This window comes from Cygnus atratus, chromosome 1 (assembly GCF_013377495.2).
Source record: "Cygnus atratus isolate AKBS03 ecotype Queensland, Australia chromosome 1, CAtr_DNAZoo_HiC_assembly, whole genome shotgun sequence".
Taxonomy (NCBI): domain Eukaryota; kingdom Metazoa; phylum Chordata; class Aves; order Anseriformes; family Anatidae; genus Cygnus; species Cygnus atratus.
In genome coordinates this window covers 200,248,761-200,255,183 of record NC_066362.1, presented here as the reverse complement: position 1 = coordinate 200,255,183, position 6,423 = coordinate 200,248,761, and positions in this window count along the sequence as shown.

Sequence of the window (6,423 nt, the reverse complement as noted above, 5' to 3'; positions counted from 1 at the left end):
ACTTTGCTGAGCTGGGATAAGGCTTTCATCCCTGCTTTAATCCATGTTCTTGCAGGACTGTTCCTGCCTCCTGAACTATGTGTCAGTACTGGTTTGGCCTCATCGGCATCCGAAGGCACTGGGACAGGGAGTTGTGGATGTACTGCCCATTTGCACAGCTCTGCTGCAGGAACAACAAGCACTGCCACAGACCAAGGCAGACAGTTTGGGCTGGTTGGGTCTTAAATGATAACTGCAAGACTTGTTTGACAACACTGGCTGATCCCTTTAGGCATAAAACCAGGTTACCATGCCTCAATGATTTGCTGTCCAGGGAAGCGTGCTCAGCCTGGAGCGGATGCAAAGCAATCTGTCTTTGCTGAGACCACAGTTGAGGGCAGTTGCTATAAACCATATTAGCTTGCATTAACTGCCCACAAGTAGATAGTTACCATGGCTCAGATGACACTTGTTAAACCAGGAGAGCCTGATGGTGTCTCTGGGTCCTTACTTCAAGTAAGGATCAAGTCAGGACTTCAAGTCCTGCTTCAAGTTTTTCAACAACATCTAGGCAATAAGCACATGTAAACATATTAAAATTTATGTAATGTTTAAGTGTTTATATTTTGGCTGCCTCTGTCTCCTCTGGTAAAGACATGCATTTTAAATGTTATTAAATCAAAGTAAATAATAATTTGAAAATATTCCACATGATACTATGTGTATCTATGTTGTTTTATTTTTATGTTCCTTGTATAATCACTGTTCTATTTGCCACAATAGAGCCATTCCATGGTCTGCTACCTCTATTTTATGAGCATACTAATACTCTATTTTAATTTGCAGGAATTGATGCAAACTCTACAACTACATTGTAAATAATAATCAAGAAAGCTCCATCAGATTAAGGCATTATGGACTGTGTTGGTCACAGCAGAGAAGCTATGCTCATTTTACAGTGATAATTTACAGGGATTTCTCACTATATCTCTGACATTAGTAGAGATCTTTTCCTCTGGAAGAAGTGATAAAATTCAGGGTGCAATTGCATTGGCAGGAGTCAAGGACAATGTAACTGCATCCTGCATTTTATCACTCCTTATCTTTGTGTGGCATTAAAAAAACACAGAAACCACAGAAAAAGATTGCAGTCTTAACTGAGCACTGTGGTTGTTACCAACACACCTTCAAAAAAACACAATGTTGTCTGAAATATTAAAACCATGAGGTGAAAGTTTTTGGCCAAGGAAATAGATTTAAATTATTGGAAATGGATGTACTATAAGGATTGCCAACTAACTAGATACAGCATTTAAACCACAGCTATCATGGTTATACCTGGTAACTTTAAATGCCTTGAAGGGATTGGGATATGACATACTTATACAAGTGTATACATATACATATATATGTATATATACATTTACATCTATCTATCTATATACATACAAATTCATCTGACAGATTATCTTATTAAATGCTTTAAAAACACACACACAACATTAAAATTCTATACACATTTCTGCCAGACTTCCATATCCCAAATAATCCTGGGGTATGGATCAAATTCTAAGTTGTTAGCTACACAGAAGACAGTTCATCTTTTATTAATATATTGTCTTCTTCAATTCAGTCACAATGTATTCACTGACTTCATTAGAGGAATGGTTAATCATGGCAAGAATAACCTCTTACAGAGAAATAGATTGTTTTAACAAAATGGTGCATTTCTCCCAGTTATATTCTTAGAGAAGTAAGATTTAATTAGTTTGGATTTTCCCCTTTTCCATTCCAACTGCTCTTGTGATTAAGACATTTGGTTAAAAATTACTATTGACTCATCAAACATACCCATAGTGGGATGGTTTTTGACTTGTCAAACATAGTTAGAGCTCTCCTTTGATTAAATTATGATCTTTCTAACTTATAATTAACTTAGTAGAAAATACACTTTATCAGCAAAGATCCCTCAGGGAATATCTAAACAAACATTTATGCAACCAGTTGAGATACCATTTAGCTTTCTTTTAAGGTCAGATGCCAAGTTATTGTTATATCTCTGACACTCAGTTATTCTCACTCATTTTAAGCACAGTCTGCACCATGGCTGAAAGCACTCAGTCAATAGCATAGCAATATGGACTTAATGGGCATACCCAAGTGTTACTTCCTGAGAATAAACTTTTCCTAACACCCAGCCTAAACCTCCCCTGTCCCAGCTCCACGTTGTTCTCTCGGGTCCTGTCACTGTCGCCAGAGAGCAGAGCTCAGCGCCTGCCCCTCCGCTCCCCTCGTGAGGGAGCTGCAGGCCGCCATGAGGCCTCCCGTCAGCCTGCTCTGCTCTGGGCTGAACAAACCAAGGGACCTCAACTGCTCTTCATACGTTTTCCCCTCTAGACCCTTCACCATCTTCATAGTTCTCCTTTGGACACTCTCTGATAGTTTTATGTCCTTTTTATACTGTGGTGCCCCAAACTGCATTTAGTACTTGAGGTGAGGCCGCATCAGCGCAGAGCAGAGCAGGACAATCCCTCCCTCGACCAGCTAGCAATGCTGTGCCTGATGTACCCCAGGGTCTGGTTGGCCTTTTTGGCTGTCAGGACACACTGCTGACTCAGATTCAACTTGTTGATCAAAATCCTCAGATCCTCCTCTGCAGGGCTGTTTGTCCAGCCTTCTGCCTTTCATGCCCCAGTCTGTACATACAGCCAGGTTGCCCCATCACAGATGCAGAATCCAGCACTTGCTCTTGTTAAACTTTGTTAGTGATTGCCTAGCACCATAATTTGTAAAGATTTCTCTGCAAGGCCTTTCGACCCTTGAAGGTGACAACAGCTCCTCCCAATTCAGTGTACATATGTAAACTTACTCAGTATACCTTCAAGTGCTACACCCAAGTCATTTATGGAAAACATTAAAGAGAAAGGGCCCAAAAATGGAGCCCTGGGGAACCACACTAGTGACTAAGATCACTAGTGGAGATTAAAGCCATCTAGGACGTGTGTGTAAGCACAGTCAGTGCTCAAATGCAAACACAAGCTTCTTTTCCAACAGACTCAAAAATAATTAGATACAATTACCTTTTCTCATGGCTGAATTCTGGTAGGTTTTACCTACCTGACTCACATGATCAAATTCTAACAGAGAGCCAAAGATGATTACCTGAATACCTTTGAAGACGAATTTGTAATATGTTATGTTTTTTGTTTGTTTGTTTGTTTGTTTTTTATTCTCATATAGATCCACACAACCTAATACATTAAGTCTATTCTTTGAAGCCTGCAGCAAAACCTTTGATGGGTTGCAGTGCATTTTACACCCAGTACATTTGAACAATCACCTGGGAACACGTGAACACAGTGCAACTTGAAAAGCAATAAGGGGTAAGAGAAGAATGTCTGCCATGGATAAAATCTAATAACAGGGGGGTCAGTAATACTCTGAGAAAAGAAAAACTGATTTCTCCTCAAGGCTAAATGGCAGTGGAAACATCATACAGCACAAAATTAGTCTGAAATGTGGCAGTTCCAAATACGTTTTGCTGTATCTCAGAATCAATAAGCAAAGTGTAAAAGCATCTCAATGAGGTTGTAGACTAAACCATTACATTCATTGTAGAGTTGCTACTATGCAGCTACCAACAAAAGCCTGGATCAAACTGACAGTACAGCAGTTTTCACTCTCCAGTTACTGTGATTTGTGCAGTGAAGACAGAACAGTTGCAATGCTAGAGGTATGTATGCATGATGAAGAAAATTTTTGATAGTTATCTGTACTATGACCTTCCACAAGGGTTTGTATGCAATCATCACAGCAGGAGCTTGGTGACTAGTCAACAGTGTCCTCAACAACAGAACATCACCTTTAAGAACAGAGCTGAATCATATCAGCAAAATTTCTGTCTGATTCATGTAGATTTAAGCGTGATTCTTGGAGATTATTATTCTCTAATGGTGCTCACCTAGCATGGACTTTATGTGCAGGAACATTTATAAGGATAGATCCAAAATTAGTATGTATTGGTTTAAATCATTTTCTTTGAGGTCTGGGTCCCCACACTGCATATTTATACCTTGGAACAAAACAACAAAAGTTACTTTTTTACCTGATCAAGGTTCAACAGGAATATAGTTTGCAAGTCATATCTGCTAAAATTTAAAATATCACAGGATCACAGAACTGATGAGGTGGGAAGGTGTTTTGGAAATTGATGAGTCCAACCCCCATGCTCAAAGCAAGGTCAGTGAGAGCAAGTTGGTCAGGGCCACATACAGTTGAGATTTGAGTATCTTCAAGGATGGAAGCTTCACAATCTCTGTGCAACCTGTTCCAATGTTTGACCACAGCCAGAGTGAAAAAAGAAAAAAGAAAAAAAAAAAAGAAAAAGCTTTTTTCTTCTGTTTAAACAGAATCTCCATCTTTGTCTGCCTTCTTCATACCCCCTTTCAGATATTTATACGCACTAACAAGACTCCCCTGAGTGTTCTCTTTCTCAGGTTCAAGTCCCAAATCTCTTGGTCTTTTCTCAGTGCTCCAAACACTTAAACTTTGTAGTTCTTTGCCAGACTTAGTCCTCCTTGTTTCTCTTGTACTAGAGAGACCAGCACTGGACACAGCACTCCAGGTGTATCTCATCAGTGCTAATTACAGGGAAAATATTACCTTCACAATGCAGCCCAGGATGCTGTTGGCTTCCTTTGCTGCAAGAGACCATCACTGGCTTGGCTTAGGTTCAGCTCAGTAGCTGCCAAGACCACAAGGTCTTACTCTACAAAGCTCCTTTCCAACTGGTAATCCGCCAGCATGCTTGTGGTTATTCCTCTCCAGGCACAGAATTTGGCATTTCCCCTTGAACTTCATGAGATTCATCTCTGCTCAGTTCTCCAGCCCACTGAAGTCCCTCTATATGGCACCAAACACATCTGGTGTATCAATCACTTTGCATCATCTTCAAAGTTGCAGAGGGTGCAACCTGTCCCATCACTTTTCCCCTGCTCTAAGTATCCTGATCTTCACCCTATCGTGGTCACTGCAGCCAAAGCCACCAACAAGTTTCACATCTACATATAGGTATTCCTTGTTTGTAAGCATGAGGTACAGCAGTGAAACTTCCCTTATCAGCTCCTCAATCATCTGTGTCAGGAAGTTACCATCAATACATTCCAGAAACCTTCTGCATAGCTCGTGCCCTGTTGGCCCATCCCTGCAACAGATAATGGGGTGACTGAAAGTCCCCCATGAGGGTCAGAGCCTGCAAACCTAAGGTTTCTTCCAGGTATCTGAAGAAGGGCAAAATATGTAAGAATATTTCTAATACCAAGGAAAATAAAAGATATTCAGAAATAAATTCAGTTTAAGGAACAGGTCCATCTAAATTATTTAGGTCATCATGGATTAGGAGCCTTACAGTAGTTGACCATCATAAAAAAAATTGACCAATTTATTCATACAGCACTGCCAGCTGCAATCTTCTTTGTTTCATTTGTCTCCTGCCGTAACTGTCTCAGAAGGGATGGTGCACAGCAAAGCCCCCAAGAGAGCTTTACTGTACTAGAATAGACATTACAATGGTATTCGGTAAGAAATATCAGATGTCCAGAGGGCCTGATTCTGTGTGGTCCACAGTATCTCATCGAAGACATGAAATATCCACAGTGCCTTGCAGTCAGAGAAAGTTGAGACCTGTGGGTATCTCAAAAGAAGAGTTCAGAGGCTTTTAATAGCTGACTGATATGTTGAATTAATCAGATTATTGGAGCAATAGGTTTATAGAATAGTTCATGTTGCAGTCAAGTAAGATTCATGCTCCAGTGTTAGTACATTTCATGTCTGGAGAGGCTGAAATGCAGGCAGGCACAAGGAGATGCTTAATTAGAAGACTGCTGCTCATGAAAGTGAGCAGTAGTATGGGGGCTCTGAAACTCTACAGTATGTCAGTTTATTTGTGCAAGATGTCACTATGGTAATGGACACATGCAGAAATAGTAAGGAATCACGTGCAGTTAGGTCTTCAACAGTCCCCTTTCTCTGATATTTCTGTCCTGTGTTTCTCTTTCTAGTGACTCTCTGTGGCAGGCTACAAAAAGGATTGCTAAACCCTCGACAGCCTAAAGATCACATCCTTAAGCAGTCTCATATCAAGGCTCAGTTCAAGTGAGTCTTTCTTCTCAGGGAAAATTAAACACCCACTACGGACTCAGGTGATGAAGAGTGGGAAAACTGATATCCTCAGGTCTCACCTCAGCTGCAAATGCTGCTACATTCAGCATGCAAGAACTATGGGGAAGTGAGCAGTGACTTCAGCTAGCTTGTTTTACAACATCTAGCACAAGATGCATTGCACAGAAACTAATGGCTAAAATGACATCAAAGTTGCCTCACTGGTGCCAGGAACAATGCACCCTTGACTGCCAAAACAAGTTGGCAGGAACAGAAGTGCTAGTG